Below are 18,902 nucleotides of genomic sequence, written 5' to 3'. Positions count from 1 at the left end.
ATGGGTGAAAATTAAGAACAGGAGCTATTTGCTTTGTAAGAGATGTTGATGTAAAGAGCTCATCTTTGAGACATCTCCATGGTAACAGCCTGTGAGTGTGAGAAGTATTGGTCAGGAGAACACTGGAACGCCTGAGGAGAGGTTCTGGGAACAGAATGAATGTTGTCAGGAAGTCTTGCGTGCATGAGGTCCTTATTCACACCTTCCCTTGAAGGAAAGTCTGGGGCGAAAGTGCCTTTCACTGACGGATGGAGAAAGAAACTGGTTCCATGGTCTCTGCAGAAAGAAAACCTCACAGATACCCTTTCTACTCTCTCCTCAGAGTTTTCTGGGGTAGGAGCTGCTGCATGGCTAAGTGCTGACAGTGAGTCTGTCCAGCCTTTGGCCTGGGTTTGCCTGTGTTTCCCAAGCTCTTCCTCACCCACCATGTCTGTCTGTTTACTCAGGATGCAACATGGAATTCACTATTGCTTTGCCCCCACTCCCCTCCTATCATTTAATAAATATATACTATCAGATATAAAGAATATAGAAAGCCCCTCAGAAGGGTGGGGTGAAGGTAGCAGCCACAACCTAAAGCTCTCCTGAGGTGCCAATCTTGTTCTTAACCTCTCTGAGCCCTTGGCAGAATGTCCTATGACTAGCTCGCTGGCTATCAGAGGTATTGAGCAAGGTTTCTGTTTGGATATCTTTGCGGGAATAGATGCTTGAGTTGAACATTGAAATTCACAAGAATATTTCAGTTCCTTGTAAACTCTCCTAATCACGTCGCTTCGAGTGAGGTATTACTCGTGGCTCCTGACTGAGGAAAAGTTCTCCTGAGGGGACTTCCAAGAGTTCATTTCAGGAGATCTAGGAGTGCATGCTTACGTGCAGCACATGGTAAAGCACGCTGAAATGGGTGTATGAGAATACTCACGAAACAGTTTTGTATTACTTAGATTCCTCTCTGTTGCATGGGATTATAAATGAATTCCACTTGGCACGTTTTCATGTTTTCTAGTAATAGAAATGTCAAATGGAAGAATTGAAGGATACCTCTGTCTTTTTAAACACTGAGGTAAAGGTTTGGGGTGGGGGATAATAATCTGATGGGGGGGCAGACGTCCACACATAAAATGAATTGGATATATATTGTCTGCTGCTGTCTTATGCGGCAGATGAATGCATAGCTTCTCTTGGTAAATGATCTGGAAAGACCACAGAAAGGAGTTAGAATGTGGTTCCTTCCTTGCTGGCCCCACGACCTCTTCTGTCGGTATGGCATTTTGTTCTGGCACCTGCTCTTCATGGCTGTGCATCTCCTCCAGCTGTGCATCTCATACCAGACAGCACTGCACAGAGACATCATCCTAAGAAACTGGAACCACCACTGCAAGCCCCGCAGAGAGCAGCAGTGTGTCGCTGCGCCCCCCACCCCCACACCCCGGGAATCTCTTTTCACCTTTCTCCTTTGTGATCACTTCAAAATGCAATGTCAAGAGAGGTGGGGCACCTCAGCTTTTCATTTCTGGTTTTGCTTTCATAGTCTTTTGTGCCCACTCAGCTGGCTGCAACTGAGGTTTGTTTTACAAGAAACTACCGGTAAGGTTCAGAGTGGGGAAGATGAGTAAACTCTTACTCTCGAGGCGGGGTTTGGGGAGAGGACGAAAGGGAGATCCCTTTCACCATAGGAGCCCGTGTTATTTCTCAGGGTTCTATTTAACTATTCCAGTTCCAAGAATGAAAGATGTGGTTTAGCACTGGCTACCCTTCTTTTCTCACTAAGAAACTGGATTTGTCCATAAGTTGATTTTCAACATCACACTGTAATTCTCTTCTTTCCCCAAATGCAGAGGATACGAGCTCCTGAAATAATGTGAAGTAGCATGTACTAAGCAGAATTTTGGACCCCCATCCATGTATGCAGGACTATGAATGTGATCAGTCACTCCTGTGACTAGGTTCTGTTGTAAAAAGCTGACTTTTGGAAGAGGAGATGGTCTGATGGTCTGACAGAGCCCTTTAGAATCAGTTTTCTGTAGCTGCTCAAGTCCTGGTCAAAATGTTGGTTTGTAGCTGTTTTTGTAGATGTAATGAACATTAATCATCAGCAAGAGAGGTATCTCTTCGTGGTATGCTTAGCTCTTGGGATCAGTTGAGGATTTTTCAGGACCAAAGCCTGAAAGGATTTTGAAACACCGTAACATCAAAATCCTGCCTGAGTTTCCAACATGGCGTCTGCCCTGTGGGTTGGACTTGCCAGTCCCCACATCTCAGGAGTCAGCTCTTCATAATAAACTTTCAAATATACAGTCTTTGGTTGTGGAAAAATCATACTGATAGATCATGAGCTAGTTGCCCTTGGGAACCAGACGGATGGATGAGGAGCTCTGAGATGAATTTGAAGAAAGGGAGAGCACTACCTGACCCCAGTCTGAAGCGTGGTTGTTCTCCACAGCAGTAAGTACTTCAGACACGTGCTATCGACTATGACCTGCTAGGACTGAGGTCTGTTTTCAGGAGAAGCCAGGCATTACAATTTTAAATAAAATTGCCTGACTTCTAAACATAGTTTTAGATTAAATTAAATTTAATTACTAATTAAATTAAATTAAATTACTAGTTCAAGAACATTTTAAAGAGAAAACCAAACATGTCTAGGATATGGGCTATTTTAGAAGAGAATACTGACTTCATCTTTTTTTTTTTTAATGCCAGTCATAATTGTGGTGGGAGGAGGCAGGGAAGCAGGTAGGCTAACTGCAGATCTTCACCCCTCTCTCCTCTCCTCCAAACACAGCCCTCCAGGCTCACCCCCAGCTCTGTAGCAGACCACCTACTGAGACCTCCCCTTCCTCTCTGCCCTCATCTCCAGCAAATCAAGCAGATCTTCTCCAACCTTCCTCCCCACTCATCCTGTGGTCCCAGCCCTGTCACCAGCAGGCATTCCCTGGGACCTGCCAGTTCAGCCTGCCAGAGATGCAAGGAGGCCAGTGAAGCAGGTAGACAAGCCTCAGGTCTTCACTCTCCCTCCTCTCCCCCAAATCCAGTTCCCCAGTCTCATCCCCAGCTCCATGATAGACTATCTGCTCTGGCCTCTCCTCACTCTCTGCCCCGATTCCCAGAGGACTAAGCAGATCCCAGTGAAACACTCTCTTTTCCTCCCTCCTCAGCTCCCCCTTCTAACTCATCTCCATTCATAAATATCAGCCCCCTATAACTAGAAACACATTGTACTGGGAACTCCCAGTGGCTACACCTATCAGGATCCCAGAAGCATTCCCTACTAGGCAATACACCCACAGCACACTCTCCTAAGAACCAGAGAGAGGAGCAGAAACTAAGGGAAAAAAGCACCCACCCAACAAAGACAAGACCATATATCAGCACCTAGAATTACAATCATCCCAAACACAGATGCCTAGATGCCAGCATAAAAACACAATCAATAACAGTCAAGGCAATATGCTCCCACTAGAGCCCACCAACCCCACTACAGTAGGCCCTGGGAAATGCAAAAATAGCTGAAGCATAAGACAAGGACCTTAAAATAACCGTTATGAATTTCACAGAGGTACTTAAAGAAGAAATGAACAAATCCCTTAAAGAAATCTATGAAAACACAAACAAATAGTAGAAGGAAATGAATAAAACAATCCAAGACCTGAAAGTGGAAATAGAATCAATAAAGAAAACCCAAACTTAGAGAAATCTGGAAAGGAAAATTTTAGGAATTCAAACAGGAACCTCAGAGGCAGGCCTCACCAATATAATACAAGAGATGGAAGAGAGAATTTCAGGCATTGAAGACAAGCTAGAAGAAATGGATACGTCAGTCAAAAAAATTATTAAATCTTGAAAAAAAATTCAAGCCTAAAACATCCAGGAAATCTGGGACACTGTGAAAAGACCAAATCTAAGAATGACAGGAATAGAGGACAGAAAAGAAACCCAGGTTAAAGGCACAGAAAACATTTTTAGGAAAACCATAGAAGAAAGTTTCCCTTCCCTAAAGAAGGAGATGCCTATCAAGGTATAAGAAGCATACAGAACACCAAATAGACTGGACCAAAAAAGAAATTCCCCTTGTCACATAATAAAATACTATCCATACAGAATAAAGGAAGAACATTAAAAGCTGCAAAGGAAAAAGACCAAGTAACATATGAAGGCAAACCTATTAGATTAACACCTGACTTCTCAATGGAGACTCTAAAAGCCAGAAGGGCCTGGACAGATGTTCTCCAGACTCTAAGAGACCACAGATGCCGACCCAGGCTACTATACCCACCAAACTTTCAGTCACACCTGGACAGATGTTCTACAGACTCTAAGAGACCACAGATACCAGCCCAGGCTACTATACCCACCAAACTTTCCACCACAGCAGATGGAGAAACAAAGAAATTTCATAAAAAAGCCAAATTTATGCAGCATCTATCTACAAACCCAGCCCTGCAGAAGGCACTAGAAGGGGAACTTCAACCTGAAGAGGTCAACCACACCAAAGAAAACACAAGGAATAAATAATCCCGAGTCAGCAGATCAAAAGGTGGGGACAGGCCACAGGAACAAAGTAACAGGATCACAAACACTGCTTGCTGTCACCTCTTGACCTCAGTCATCTCAATACCCCAGTACCAAGACAGACTAACAGAATGGATTAAAAAACAGAAACCCTCCTTCCAGTGCATCCAAGTAACATACCTCAACATCAAAGATGTTAATGGTAAAAGGATGAAAAAAGATATTCCAAGCAAATAGACCTAAGAAGCAAGCCAATGCAGCCATTTTAATATCTGACAAATAGACTTCAAACCAAAACTAATCAGAAGTGATAGGGAAAAAGACACTACATACTCATAAAAAATAATCCACTAAGCAGAAATTACAATCCTTAATATCTGCACACCAAACACAAGGGCACTCAAGTTCATGAGAGAAACATCCAGCTAAAACCACAGATTAGCTTTTACACACTGATAGTGGAAGACTTTGATACCTTACTCTCACCAATAGACAGGCATCCAGACAAAAACTAAACAGAGCAATGCTGGAGCTAACTAATGTGTTGCAGAATATTTGCTTAACTGTGTAAAGATGTGTTGCATTTGTTTAATTATGTAAAGATGTGTTGCTGTTTTATCTTGCCTGCCTAAGGTACCTGATTGGTCTAATAAAAGGCTAAACAGCTAATAACAAGAGAGGAGGATGTATAAGTGGGACTTCCAGGCAAGGAGACTAAGAAGGAGGAGGAATTTAGGCTGGGGGAAGAAAGAAAAGAGATGCCAGGGAGAAGCCAGGGGCCAGATAGACAGACAGACAGGGAGGAAGCAGGAAAGTAGGACATACAGAATGAAAGAAAGGTAAAAAGCCCCGAGGCAGAATGTAGATGAATGGAAACAGGTTAAATTAAGTTAAGAGCTAGTTGGACAAGCCTAAGCTAAGGCCAAACATTCATAATTAATAATAAGTCTCCATGTCTTTATTTGGGAACTGGTTGGTGGCCCAAAGAAAATACCAGCTACACTGATATCATAAACAAAATGTACCTGAAAAATGTTTACAAAACATTTTACCCAAACACAAAATAATATACCATCTTCTCAGCAGCTCATGGAAATTTCTCAAAAATTGACCACATAAAGGGATAGAAGCAAGTCTCTAGTAATAGAAGAAAACTGAACTAACTCCCTACATCTTATCTCACCACCATGGTTTAAATCTGAACATCAACAACAGCAGAAACAACAGAACGCTTACAAACTTGTGGAAACTTAACAACGCACTACTGGATGAAAAAATGGGTCAAAAAAGAACTTTAAAACTTTCTAGACTTGAATGAAAATGAAAAGACAACATATTCAGACCTACAGGACATAAAGAAGGCAGTTCTAAGAGGCAAGTTTATGGCACTAAATGACTATATAAACAAACTGGGGTAATCTCGTACTAGTAACTTAACAGCACATCTGAAAAATCTAAAACAAAAAGAAGAAATCATACTCAAAAGGAGTAGACAGCAAGAAATAATCAAACTCAGGGCTGAAAACAATAAACAGAATTTCTTTAAAATACAAAGAATCAATGAGACAGAGTTAGTTCTTTGAGACAATCAGTAAGATTGACAAACTCTTAGCCAAATTAACTAAAAGACAGAGAGAGAGAAAGTATCCAAATTAACAAAATTAGAGATGAAAGAGGAAACATTACAGCAAACACCATGGAAATCCAGAGAATCTTAAGCACATACTTTAAAAACCAGTACTCCACCAAATTGGAAACATCTAAAAGAAATGGATACTTTCTTGATACATATCACCTACCAAAGTTAAATCCAGATTAGATAAGCAATTTAAACAGACTCCTAGTGAAATAGAAGCAATCATTAATAGTCTCACAACCAAAAAAAGCCCAGGGCCATATGATTTTAGTGCAGAATTCACTCAAAGAAGAGTTAACCAAGACTCCTCAAGTTATTCCACAAAATAGACATGGAGTATTGCCCAGTTCATTTTATGAGGCCACAGTTACCCTGATACTTAAACCACATCAAGACCCAATTTTAAAAATAAAAGAATTATAAATGAATTTCCCTCATGAACATAGATGCAAAAAATCTCAACAAAATACTTGAAAACCAAATCCAAGGACACATCAGAAAAATCATCCACCATGATCAAGTAGGCTTCATCCCAGAGATGTAGGGATTGTTCAACATACATAAATCAATAAATGTAATCCACCATATAAACAGACTGAAAGACAAAAATCACATGATCGTCTCATTAGACATAGAAAAGGCCTTTGACAAAATCAAATACCCCTTCATGATATAAGTCCTGGGGAGCTGGGTGGTGGTGGTGCACGCCTTTAATCCCAGCACTTGGGAGGCAGAGCCGGGCAGATCTCTTTGAGTTCGAGGCCAGCCTGAACTACAGAGTGAGTTCCAGGAAAGGTGCAAAGCTACACAGAGAAACCGTCTCGAAAAGCAAACAAACAAACAAACAAACAAACAAACAAAAAAGTCCTGGGGAGATTAGGGATACATGGGACATACCTCAACATCTAAAGGCAGTCAACACCAAGCCCATAGCCAACATCAACTTAAATGGAGAGAAGCTCAAAGAAATTCCACTAAAATCAGCAACAAGACAAGGTTGTTCACTCTCTCCATACTTATTCAATAAAGTACTTTAAGTCTTAACTAGTGCGGTAAGACAACTAAAAGAGACCAAAGGGATATCAATTGGAAAGGAGGAAGTCAAAGTATCATTATTTGCAGATGATATGATTGTGGTAGTATTATGTTCCCCAAAATATTGTGCACCCTAATAAATTTATCTGGGGTCAGAGACAGAACAGCCACTAGATACAAAGGCTGAAAAATGGTGGCACTTACACCTTTAATCCTAGCACTCCAGAGGTAGAAATCCCTCTGGATCTCTGTGAGTTCAAGGCCACATTGGAAATGGCCAGGCATGGTGACATACGCCTTTAATCCCAGGGAGTGGTAGTAGAAAGCAAAAGGTATATAAGGCTGTGAGGACCAGAAACTAGAAGCATTTGGCTGGTTAAGCTTTCAGGCTTCTAGCAGCACAATTCAGCTGAGACCCATTCTGGATGAGGACTCAGAGGCCTCCAGTCTGAGGAAACAAGAACAGCTGAGGATCCGGCGAGGTGAGGTAGCTGTGGCTTGTTCTGGTTCTCGGATCTTCCAGTTCACCCCAATACCTGGCTCAGGTTTGATTTTATTAATAAGACTCTTTAAGATTCCTGCTACATATGATAGTATACATAAGTGACCCTAAAAATTCCACCTGGAACTCCTACAGATGATAAACAATTTCAGTGTAGTAGCTGGATACAAAATTCAAAAAAAAATCACTAACCCTCCTATATACAAATGATAAATGAACAGAGAAAGAAATCAGGAAAATAACCTTTCTCAATAGCCCCAAAAATATGAAATATTTTGTGGCAAGTGAAAGACTTATATGATTAAAACTTTAAGACATTGAAGAAAATATCAGAAGATAGAAAGATCTCCCATGCTCATGGATCTGTAGGATTAATATAGTAAAAATGGCCATCCTACCAAAAGCAATCTAAAAATTCAATGCAATCCCCATCAAAATCTCAACACAACTCTTCACATATATTGAAAGGACAATTTTCAGCTTCACATGGAAACACAAAAAAAATCCAAGAAAGCTAAAAATCCTGAACAATCAAAGAACTGATACCACCATCCCCGACCTCAAATTGTACTATAGAGCTATAGTAATAAAAATAGCATGGTATTAGAACAAAAACAGACATGTTGATCAATGGAATTGAATTGAAGACCCAGACAAATCCACACACTTATGGACACCTGAGTTTTGATAAAGAAGCCATAAATACACACTGGGAAAAAAACAGCATCTTCAACAAATGATGCTGGTCAAATTGGATGGCTGTGTGTAGAGAATCCAAATAGATCTATACTTATCACCCTGCACAAGCCTCAACTCCAAAGAAATCAAAGACCTCAACACAGGCCTGATACACTGAACCTGACAGAAAAGAAAGTGAGGAGTACCCTTGAACTCATTGGCACAGGAAAAGACTTTCTGAACAGAACACTGTTAGCACAGGCACTAAGATCAACAATCAATAAATGGGACCTCATGAAACTTAAAAGTGTCTACATGGCAAAGGACACCATCATTTGGACAAAGTGGCAGCCTACTACATTTCTGATAGAGGACTAATATCCAAAATATATAAAGAACTAAAAAAAATTGGATATTAAGAAAACAAACAGCCCAATTAAAAATGGGGTACTGATCTAAACAGAGAATTCTCAGAAGACAAAACTCAAATGGCTGAGACACACTTAAAGAAATGTTCAACATCCTTAGTCATTTGAGAAATGTAAACCAAAACTACTTTGAGGTTTCATCTTACACCAGTCAGAATGACCAAGATCAGTAAAACAAATGATAGTTCATGCTGGGGAGGATGTGGGGTAAAGGTCACCCTGGTGGGAGTGAAAACTCATACAGCTATTATGGAAATCAGTGTGGCGATTCCTCAAGAAAATGGAAATATACCCAAAGAATGCCTCATCCTACTGCAAAGACGTTTGTTCAACCATGTTCATTACTACTCTATTCATAATATCCAGAAATTAGAAACAACCTAGATATCTGTGAATAGATGAATTAATAAAGAAAATGTGACAACAGAATATTACTCAGCCCTGAAAATAATGAAATCATGAAGCCAGGCAGTGGTGGCACATGCCTTTAATCCCAACACTCAGGAAGCAGAGGCAGGCAGATTTCTGAGTTCGAGGCCAGCCTGGTCTACAGAGTAAGTTCCAGGACACAGAAAAACCCTATCTTGAAAAACAAACAAACAAACAAAATGAAATCATGACAGTTGCAGGTAAATGGATGGAACTAGAAAAAGACCATCCTGAATAAGATAACCCAGACCCAGAAAGACAAATATAGCATGTATTCACTTAAATGTGTATGTTATCTATTCAGGCATTGATAAGTAAGATACAATCCAGAGAATCACAGAGTTTAGGTACAGTGTAAGGGACTAGGGTGGAGAGGGACAGATCTCTCTCCAGGAAGAGGAAATAGAATAGATAGTTACAGATGGACAAAGCAGGTGGGGACTGGAAAGGGAGGAGCAGATGAGGACAGGGAGGGAGGAGAGGGTCGAAGGAGGGAATAGCTATTTAAGGGCTATTTGAGGGGTCATATGGAAACCTAATACAGTAGAAGATTTCTAAACTATATACATATATGAAGGCTATTAAATGAAATCACCAAATAATGGGGAGACAGCACCCCAACTGGACATCTCTTATCACCAAATGAAGCTTTAGTACCGGCCTTAGGTTATATCTAATCAAGTGGTTGGCCAAAGGGTTTCCATGAGAACCAAGCAACCCAGGCTGTTGCAAAGGCCATAGGTTGTTCTCCACAAAGTGATGGTGAGGCCCTATTGCTAAAAATAGCACCTACATAATTCATTGAGTATGGAGAAGTTGAGCTGGTGCCTACCTAGAACCTTCACCCCTACTGGCTAGTGTGTTTGGTACTGGAAGGTTCCCTGCATACTACCAAAGGAGAACCATAAACACCAATCCAACTACAAACCCTTCAGTCTACAATGGTGTCCTCTCTGCAAGATATGCTAGGGCAATGAAGGCACAAAGCTTGTGGGAGTAACCAGCCAATATCTGATTTGACTTAAGGCCCACTCCACGAAATGGAACCCATACCTTACACTGCTTGGGTGACCAAGAACCTGAGACTAGATAGCTCAGGGACCTAGGGTAAAACCAAATTAAAAAAAAAAAAAAGTAGCACTAAAATGACTCCTAATGGCATTCTGCTATACTCATAGGTAGATCAGTGTCTTGCTCAGCCATCGGCAGAGACGCTTCATCCTGTAGCAGCCGGGAACAAATAAAGAGACCCACAGCCAGACATTATGCAGAGATTGAGAGATCTTGGAAACACTCATCCCTAAACAGAATGTCTCCATCAAATCTCTCCCCATCATGACTCAGGGAGCCCTGCAGAAGATGAGGCAGAGTGTAAAAGCCAGAGAGGATGGAGGACACCAAGGAATCAAAACCTAAACACAGCAGGACCAATGCGCATATGAACACACAGAGACTAAGGCAGCATGCACAGGGCCTACAAGGGTCTGTACCGTATGGGGTCCTAAGGATGAAAGTACAAATGGACACAAGCCCCCATCCCTAACCCAGAAGCTATCTCCAATTAATAACCACTTACAAATGAAAATTAAGTTTTCTTCAAGGAAATCTCCCTGGGAAAACAGACCACTCCTAAGAGTAGGCTGAATGACCAACAGTAAGATGGCCAACAGGAAGTGAACTCAGTGGCATGTTTGGAGGCTTTTCGTCTCATAATGTCATGTCAGGGCCTTTTATTGTTTTTTTTTTTTATTTAATTTTTTTTTTCTTTACAAGTTTAGTGTATATAATATGGCTTCCGTTTCTGTGTTTTCATGGGATTCCTGAACATGTGAATGAGTGGGTCTCTGTCTGTTTCTAACTCTTGTGCCTTCTCTTGGGCTCTTTTCCTTCTGCTTGTTTGTTTTGTCCTATTCCATTTGTTTGTTTTTGTTTTGTATTATGATTTGTTTTATTTTATTATTAGCCCTGAGAAGCCTGTTTATTTTCTAATTAGAGGCAGAAAAGGGGTGGATCTGAATGGGAGGGGAGGTGGGGAGGAACTGGGAGGAGTAGGGGGAGGGGAAACCATGATCAGAATATATTGTATGAAACAAAATCTATTTCAATTAAAAAAAAAAAAAAAAAAGACAAGGCCTGGGAGAGTGCAGTGGGCTTGGAGGACCTGGAGACTTAACAGGCACAACCAAGGGTGTTTGGGGGCCTGGTTTGAAACAGATCACCCAAAACAGACACTGGGGGGGGGGGCAGTGGTAGAAATTTGCATATGAACTGACTTCTGGATATTGGGAGTCGCATTTGCTTTATTGGGTGTGATAATGGTGTTGTGACTATGTAAGACAAGTTCATGCACATTTCAGAGCTGTGTGTGGAAATGCGTAGGAATGGTGTATAATACCTGTAATTAAAGTTCTCTCATTCTTCAAACACACACAAAAGGATTTGGACAATGAATGCATATGAATTCTAGGCATACGTAATTATACTGATTCTTGTAGATTTTTTTGTTTGTTATGAATGATTTTTTAGTCTCTGAATACAGTAATCACATGTAATGTACCAGGGGGTTCTGGTTTTATCTGTTAGCAAGTTTCACTACATTTTTCATGGCCAACAAGGGGATTTCGGAAAGAGCCAGTCCAGAACAGAACAGACTGTGGGGCTATGGATGGAGCTGAGGAGCAGCTTGTGTGGATTCTACTCAGGGCCAGGCTGACAGGCCAAGATCTGGCTGTCGAGAGGCCAGGATGACCTCCATGGGAAGGATGAGTTTGGAGGCAGAAGCAGAGAGAGACCAGGTGTTCTCCAGTCCCAAACTACTGGAGTATGAGCAATTTGACCCAGAAACAGCATGGGGTGGTCCAGCCAGCCATCTCCTTACCCAGCCACCAGCAGTCCATTCTTTCCCTAGTGGCCTGAGCTCCCTGTGGTCTCCAGGTTAAATACCCTCCAGGAATAGCTGCTTTGTTTCAGGCTCTCATTAGTGGGCACAGGTCCAGGAGTTGGGTCTAATAGTGTTTGTCTTTCTCAGAAGAAAACCATCCCCAGGCATAAGTTTCTAAAGGCATCTGCCTGTATGTGGAGAAAAGTCTGTTTACATTTTTTGTTCCTCACTGGCTAGGAGAGAGGAAGAAAATGTTAAATAAGTTAGAGATTGGGGTTTCCACTAGGTCATCTTGAAACTGTCATTGCAGAGGCAATGGCAGCCCACAGCGGCCCTCAGCCACTCACCTCTTGGTCTTTCTCACTGTAAATGTGGCCTTAGATGCAGTCAGCTCCCCAGCTCCTTTGTGTCTGCATTTGCTGTGGGCACTGCCCATATGTGCACCTATACAGTGTTCTCTTACAAAGCTCTCCACAGGCAGAGATGGGAGGCCAATGGAAGACCTCCTTAGCAACTGAGAGTAGAGGTAAGCCACTCACACGGCTTTGGACTAATGATTGGTCTCCTGCTGTGCAGTAAGAAATAACCATGTATGGAGTGACGCCAACACTACTTTATCGCCTTGTGCCTCTCAAGATCAGAAGTAGAATCAGTTTCACTGGGCTAAAGTCAAATGGTGTGTTAGGGCTGCATTCCCTCTGAAGCTCCATGATAAAGATCCACTTCCTGGCCTTTTTTTCACTTCCAGAGACACCTGCGTTCCGTGGCTCACAGCCCTTTCCTGTGTTTTCAGAGCCTGTAAAAGAACATCTTCAGACCCCTCTCTGACTCCAATGTTCTTGTTACATCTCTCCTTCCCCTTGGGATTGCCTGCCTCCCTCTTCCAGGGATTCTTGTAATTACATTGGTCCTGCTCAAATCATGTAGACAATAATTAATGAGGTCATCACCCTGCGACTCTCAGCTCAATCATATCCGTGAAGTCCCTTTGCCATGTAAAGTAACCTGTGCATAAGTTCCAGCAAGTGGGACCCCTCCATCCTTGGGAGCCATTAATCCTCCGCAGGGAGTGTTCAGACTAGATAACGGCTCTAGAACACAGGCCTTGCTCTTTCACCTGGGATCTGTTTTCAGATGGTAACAAATCTCACTGATTTTTAGTCACAGCCTAAACAGCTTGCTTCCTTCAGCATGGCAACCTCCATGTCTCCTTTACTTGGTGACTTCAGACACAGCTTGTCACCACTAGCTTCTTTTGCTTGTTTGGATACAGCTGCTCTTTCCAGCTGTGCTCTTAACCCCTGCTCCCCATCACCAGTGAAAGCTGAATGAAGGGCTCCTTAGAGTTTTCCTCCTTTTCCTTCTCAAACAAAATTAGCTAAGAATTTAAACACATGGCTTGGGGGTAGTAAAACACTTGCCTATTGTGTATGTAGAAGTCCTGGGTTTGATCCCCAACACTGAGAGGAAAAACTAACTACTCTGAGGAAATACAAGTACAACTATACCTACCTAAGAGTGAGAACATGTGTGTGTGTGTAAGTTTAGACATTCACACTATTGTTGCTAAAAGATGAGTTAGCATAATCTGTCAAATTGTATACATGCATTAATATGTTTTTGAGGGTAGCCACTTTTCTCTGTGAACAAAATAATATACGAGCTTTAATTTTTCACATAATGAAGAACACAATAGTATCCTCTCAAAGATAAAATCTGAGTTGGTATGTAGACATTTTCCCAATGAATCAGAATGTGGGAATTTTCATTCTAATCCAAAACTCCAGTCAATTACAGCAAAGTCCTTTCAACCATATAAATAATTAATGTTGCTATGGTTGTGCTAAATAATATGAATATGTGTTTTATTAAGTAAAAGGGTTATTTAATTCGAGACATTTCTTTTTGCAGAGTAGTTTACCTGTTTTCTAGAACTGAAATGCAAGATCTGCTGACCATGTCCAGGGATGCCCATGAACAGGCTGCTGTCTGTATACTGGGGGAGAGAAGGGAAATTCCCACAAGGGTTGTTCTTCCCCAGATGAGTACTGGCATACTATCTTCAGCTTATAAATTAATATTGACTATATTTTTACTTCAAATATCTCTTTTTCTTTGTCAAAAATAACTTCAATATTTCCTTTGGCATTTGAATGTATCCAAAGTGTTATCGTAACATTTAGGAAATGAACTCGAGCATTTTGGTATCTGCAGCTTGGAGAGGGCCGTGGCGTTTGGAGCAGGTGGACAGAATAGTCTGTGGCTTCTCAGCTCTCTTAAACAGTTCCTGGAACCACTGCAGGGATTTCATGTGTGCCAGTTTTAAACAGATAACATTGTCACATGGCTTGCCTTCCTTCTCTAGGACTCCCTCCCACAGTCTATAAACTCCCATCCGAACACAGCAAGTGAAGTGTGGGATGCCGTTTCATCTCCTCCAGAGGAGACTTGGCAAAGATTCTCTCTGCTCTGGAAGGTTGGGAGACGGCTGCTCCTTAGAGAAACTAGGGGCTCGTGGGATAGCACAGCAGGCAGAGGTGCTTGCCGCCAAGTCTGCTAACCCGAGTTTGATCCTTGGAACCCAGATGGTGGAGGGGACAAGCAATTCCTGAAAGTTGTCCTCTTACCTCCACACTCATGCCAAGGCGACACACACAAACACACACACACACACACACACACACACACACACACACGAAGAAACGAAATTATAAAACCTTTGTATATAATTGAGAAAGTTTCTCACCTGCTTTAGAGAATCGATTATTCCATTCTTTTTTGTTGACTTACACAACACAAGGAAGGCAGTGTAATCTGAGGAAAATAAAACCTCAATTCCTTCTACTTGTCTGGATCTGGAGTAATAGTGAGAAATACGAGCCCTTAACTCACTGGCAATACCATCTTCTTATTCATTCATCAATTCAGATTGGAGGGTGTGTGTGTGGTGATTTGAATGACAATGGCCCCCATAGGCTCATATATTTGAATGCTTGGCTCCCAGTTGGTGGAACTGTTTGGGAAGGAATAAGAGGTGTGGCCTTGTTGAAGGAGGTGTGTCTCTGGGAGTGAGTTTTAAGGTTTTAAAGCTTGTGCTATTCCCAGTTAGCTTCTTTGCCTCATCACAAGAGAGCACATAGAAAGGTGAGTTTTTATCATGATGAGATAGGAAAGAACTTTCTACCACTCTTTTTTTTTTTTCTTTTTTCAAGACAGGGTTTCTCTGTGTAGCCCTGGCTATCCTAGAAATCAATATGTAGACCAGGCTGGCCTCAGAGCTCACTCCTCTGTCTCCCAAGTGCTGGTATTAAAGGCCTGCACCATCACTGCCCAGTAGAAATGACTTTCTAAGCACAACACAAAACCAAAAAGACTTAACCATATGAAAATTTAAAATATATACAACAGAATACACTCTACACAAAGTTAAAGAGCAAATGAAAGGAGAGGAGAACATTTGCAATACATGTAGTACATAAGAAAAGTTATAAAGAAGACCTCAGTTAGAAAAAAATTCTAAAAGCAATATAAAAATTACAAATCAGCCACGCATGGTGGCAGTGCACGCCTTTAATCTCAGCACTCGGGAGGCAGATCTCTGTTAAGTCCAGGCCAGCCTGATCTACATAGTGAGTTCTAGGACAGCCAGGACTATGAAGAATGACCCTGTCTCAAAAAAAAATTACAAATCAAAATTCCAATTTTATCTAAGTGCATATAGATATATATTTAGATAGACAAACCTCTGCAACTCAGATTTGGCAAAGTTAATCTGCTAATGTTGTATGGTGAAAATGAGAAACCATAGGAAGCTTCATTGATGGGAGTACACGTTGTCAGGATCTTTTTAAAAGGTGCTATGAAGGCATCTATAGAAGCAATAACACGATTTTCTTCTGCTCAGCAATGCTTTCATCAATAGACGGAAACCTGACATGGATATTACAGAAGAATTCTCACACTGGGTAGGAAGTCTAACACACTTGTGTTGATTGTCCCTGTGCTGCTGAGACAGTGGAGCAAGGATGGAGAGTGATGTGTTTTCTGGTGTGAGGCAGAGCTCTCCTCTTGAAATAGTCAACTTCTTCTGTCTGTGGTTTGTGATGGCAAGTCCATCAAGAGTCAGTCTGCCCAGAGGCTCAGTGTCTACTTTCATCCTTAACCATCAGGATCCCACAAGGATGCAGAATGGTTTGAAACTTGGAGTGGAGAAGCTTGGCTCGTGTTTGTAGGAACTGGCGAGGCAGCATCTTCATCCCCCTGCTGATGAGCAGGTGCTCAAAGGAGCTCAGTCCTTTCCAGGAAAGCGGTGCTATTGGGTGCTTGATAATGCCATATCATTAGGTAACTTATAAATGGTGGGCCACACTAAACCGTAAATGCCATCGGAGCTAGGGAGGAATGTACCCACCTTCAGTGTCACATTCTTCAACACACAGGGTGTATAGTCAGGGTTCTTTAAAGGAACAAAGCTGATAGAATGAATATATGTAAAGGGATTTCTTAGAGTGGCTCACAGGCTGTGGTCTGGCTAGTCCAACAGTGGCTGTCTCCTGACGGAAAGGCCAAGAATCCCATTTGTTCAGTCCATGAGGCTGACATCTCAGCAGTCCCAGTCTGTGCTGGGGTTCCAGAGGATCCTAGAGAGCTGCTGGTCTTCAGTCTGCGTTGGAATCCTGAAGAAGTAGGTTCTAACACCAGTTAAGGAATGCCTCGGCAACAGGATGGATGAACTTGTCAGTGGGAGTGAGGGCAAGCAGGCAAAGAGCAAAATCTTCTTTCTTTCGTGTCCATTTGTGTGGCCTGACACCAGAAGGTGTGACCCAGAGTTAGGGTGGGTCTTTGAACTCAAATGATCCAATCAAGAAAATCCATCACGGGTGTGCCCAGCTGCTTGTGTTTTAGTTGATTGCAGATGTAGTCAGGTTGACAACTAAGATTAGCCATCGTACAGGGTAATTCATCATGGCATTTTAGGATTACTCTCTTATAGATTAAAATTTTTTAAGTATCTCTGTTGCTGGGGTGATGGTTAGTGCTAATTGCCAGCAGGATAGATCTAGTTGATTAGGTTACTTGATGTAGAAAGGCCCGTCTTACCTGTGGGCAGGAATCCCGGACGGTCTTAAACTCAGGATCCTTCTGCTTCAACCTCTCCAGTCCTAGTAATATAGAGATGACGCCATATGTAGATTCCCCGTCCCTGCAGTGCTCCAGGAACTGGCTTGACTCTGTGGAAACAAGGGAACGGATGACAAACACTGACACAGAAAAGCCAGAGTCGGGTGGAATGTGTTCCCTGATGAAAAAGCCAAGGCACCCTGGAAGCTGTTGAACAGGGGTGGGGTGGGGGCTATTGCACACAGATCAACAAGAAGTCCAGTTATTATATACAGCTGAACAAGGAAGTAGGGTTCATCTCTATAAGAGAGTAGTGTTCAGCCACAATACCAGGGAGAGAAAGCTACAGAGCACATTTCTGCACACACTGTCAACATTTGCATTCAGACCAGAGGAAGGCTTTGTCGTCCCTTTGAGCTTCACTAGGAAAGGCTTTGCCATTCCCAGGGCTGAGGCATTGAGGTCTTTGACAAGGCTATGGCCCTTCAAGAACACACATTCACTCAGGACTTCACCCAATCCCTACACCCAGCTGTGTTTATACAGTTGAATAAAACGTGTGCCAGAGACAAATGATAATTCAAAATGAAAGACACTAGTTTTAGATATATTATCGGCTCCATTTGAGTGAAATCTGATCATCTAACTTTTAAAAGTCAATCCAACTGCTCCTCATTCTTTCTTGATTGGTACCCCACATCCTTCTCTCCACTCCCAGTGAGCATAGCCTGTGACCCCCTTGCCTCCTGATGGTCTCCAGCAGTGGTTCTCAACCTTCCTAATGCTGCAACCCTTTAATATACAGTTCCTCATGTTGTGGTAACCCCCAACCATGAAATTATGTTCTTGCTACTCCCTAACTGTAATTTTGTTACTATTGTGAGTCATAATGTAAATATCTGTACTTTCTGATGGTCTCAGGTGACCCATGTGAAAGGGTTGTTCGACCCCCCCCCCCAAAGGGGTTGCGACCCACAGGTTGAAAATGGCTGGTCTAAAGCATGAGAAAGATGAACTGTTATGAAGAAAGATATGTGTGGTGTGGGAAGGAGGAATTTATGGGAGTCAATATAATATCAAGGCATGTCTCGTCACCATCGCTATAAGACCTTTTGTGCCCGTCCTGCTTCTTAAACAGTCCCTGTCTGTGGTGTTCAACTTATAATAGTGCCAAGTGGTACTCATTCAAACTCCCAATCAATGATCCGCAGTATTATACTCTCCTGGGCTGTGGTCATGAGCGGCAACTGTCTATCAGCCACATGGCCATAAAGGAAGCAACTGATACCTGAAGAGTGTGTTTTGGCTGAGCTATGACTAGGTAGGTTGGGGGAGTTTAATGCATTTCTGTTGTGATATTTGTATTAGTTACACTTCTTTTGATGAGATTCAGTGTCATGTGTTAAAGCCTTACAGTTCCATGGAGCTGGACTCCATCATGCTGGGGGAGGCAAAGGGTTCAGGTGGGGAAAGCATGGTGGCTGGAGCAGAGACCCGGCTGGTCACATTTTCATCCACACACAGGAAACAAAGATGGAGAAAGAACAGGAAGTGGGGAACGCTGTATGCCTCAAAGCCCACCCCATGGATATAACTCCTCCCAGCAAGTCTCCTCCTCCTAAAGGTTCCATCATTTTACAAAACAGCACCACCAACTGGGGACCAAGTGTTTGAATCAATGAG

General features: G+C 42.2%; 1 long non-coding RNA gene across 4 annotated transcripts in view; it reads right to left on the bottom strand.

The window, feature by feature from the left end:
* Window positions 1-904: 904 nt before the first annotated feature.
* LOC131906925 (uncharacterized) overlaps window positions 905-18,902 on the bottom strand; it is a 31,382-nt gene continuing 13,384 nt past the window's right edge. For all 4 annotated transcript variants that reach the window (XR_009378235.1, XR_009378237.1, XR_009378236.1 and 1 more), the window contains exons 2-3: window positions 17,199-17,329; window positions 905-1,190 (exon numbers count right to left, since the gene is read on the bottom strand). This is a non-coding gene — a long non-coding RNA (uncharacterized LOC131906925). The remainder of the gene's footprint in view (window positions 1,191-17,198; window positions 17,330-18,902) is intronic.

The sequence above is a fragment of the Peromyscus eremicus genome, chromosome 3, assembly GCF_949786415.1.
Source record: "Peromyscus eremicus chromosome 3, PerEre_H2_v1, whole genome shotgun sequence".
Lineage (NCBI taxonomy): Eukaryota > Metazoa > Chordata > Mammalia > Rodentia > Cricetidae > Peromyscus > Peromyscus eremicus.
This window is presented reverse-complemented; position numbering and strand designations above follow the sequence as displayed.